Source organism: Hydra vulgaris, chromosome 08 (genome assembly GCF_038396675.1).
Source record: "Hydra vulgaris chromosome 08, alternate assembly HydraT2T_AEP".
In the NCBI taxonomy this organism is placed as follows: domain Eukaryota; kingdom Metazoa; phylum Cnidaria; class Hydrozoa; order Anthoathecata; family Hydridae; genus Hydra; species Hydra vulgaris.
In genome coordinates this window covers 11,969,205-11,970,440 of record NC_088927.1, presented here as the reverse complement: position 1 = coordinate 11,970,440, position 1,236 = coordinate 11,969,205, and the positions used below count along the sequence as shown (strand labels likewise).

Sequence of the window (1,236 nt, the reverse complement as noted above, 5' to 3'; positions counted from 1 at the left end):
CTCAGCTTGATCGCATTTATCTTTATTAAAGACTATACTTGCGGCACGAATTTGATGTCGATAAAGTGCAACTAAGATGGATTTTTGGATACTTACCCATGCAATATTACCTTTCGTATAAAACTTTTTTTGTATAAAACTTTGAATAAAAACTTATCTTACGTATGTCTGTATAAAAAGACATATAGGTGCTTAAAATTTTCTTGGGATAATATTGGTCAAGCTTTGTGAAACATGCAAATGTTGCTTCTTGTTTCAGTATTTAAAAGGTTTACATATGATATTATCATCAGTTCACCAAAAACATAGTTGCATTGATTAACATTAAGCTTTTAAGTTTAATTTATTATTTCTATGAAATCTTTGTTTTAATGTTAAGTATGTTGATATTTTTGCTTTAAAAGCAAACTGCACTTTCTGTGCGATTGCAGTTTTTAACGTCACATTTAAAACTTCTTATTTTGCAGGGATTGTTTTTTGTTAAACTAGTTAAAATTTAGATGAAAATATCGATGGGAACGCCCCAAAGGTGGAATTGAACCACTCCGACTCTCATCGGCTACGGGTTTGAAGCCCGCACTCCGGACCACCGAAGATCATTGAGGCAATTGATATAAGTTCCTAATTGTTATATATTGTCGCAATAAGATATAACTACATTACTTGTGGTTTTACTTAAACTGAACAAAATAAAAACGATTTCAAAACGTTATCAATTTTATATATTTGTCATAATTTTAAGTGACAACAATATTTATATTAACTTATATAAATAAATTTTTTGATTGTTTTTTAACATCTACTATGCATTTATTACAGTTAGAAACATATGTATAATATACCGTTACAACGCTTTAAGTCACGTTTTTTAATTTTTATCTTTCTGGGGCCGTATTCTCATCTCATCATCTCCGTTAAACTTAACGGAGCGTTAGTCAAAAACTTATTATTAACTACATTAATAAAAAAATTCTTTAAAAATATAATTTTTTAAACATAAATGTTTTTTTTTGGTATTAGTTTTATTTAAACGAATTTATTGAAATTTTTGTCGTTTCTTTAATTATAAATATTGTAATGAAATTTTAGACAAAAGGTCCGTTAAGCTTAAAGGAGAGACGTGAACACGGCTGCTGAGTAATATAAACAACTATATCTTTAATTTAAATCGTAGAAATAAAATTTTTTGAATTTACTCATTTTAAGGAAAAGATTACTTAATATTTAAAAATTAAA

At 27.1% G+C, this 1,236-nt stretch overlaps 1 non-coding gene across 1 annotated transcript; it reads right to left on the bottom strand.

The window, feature by feature from the left end:
* Nucleotides 1-519: 519 nt before the first annotated feature.
* Nucleotides 520-606, bottom strand: trnastop-uca (transfer RNA opal suppressor (anticodon UCA)). The gene has a single exon. It is a non-coding gene; the product is annotated as a tRNA-Sec (tRNA).
* Between the last annotated feature and the right edge of the window lie 630 nt (nt 607-1,236).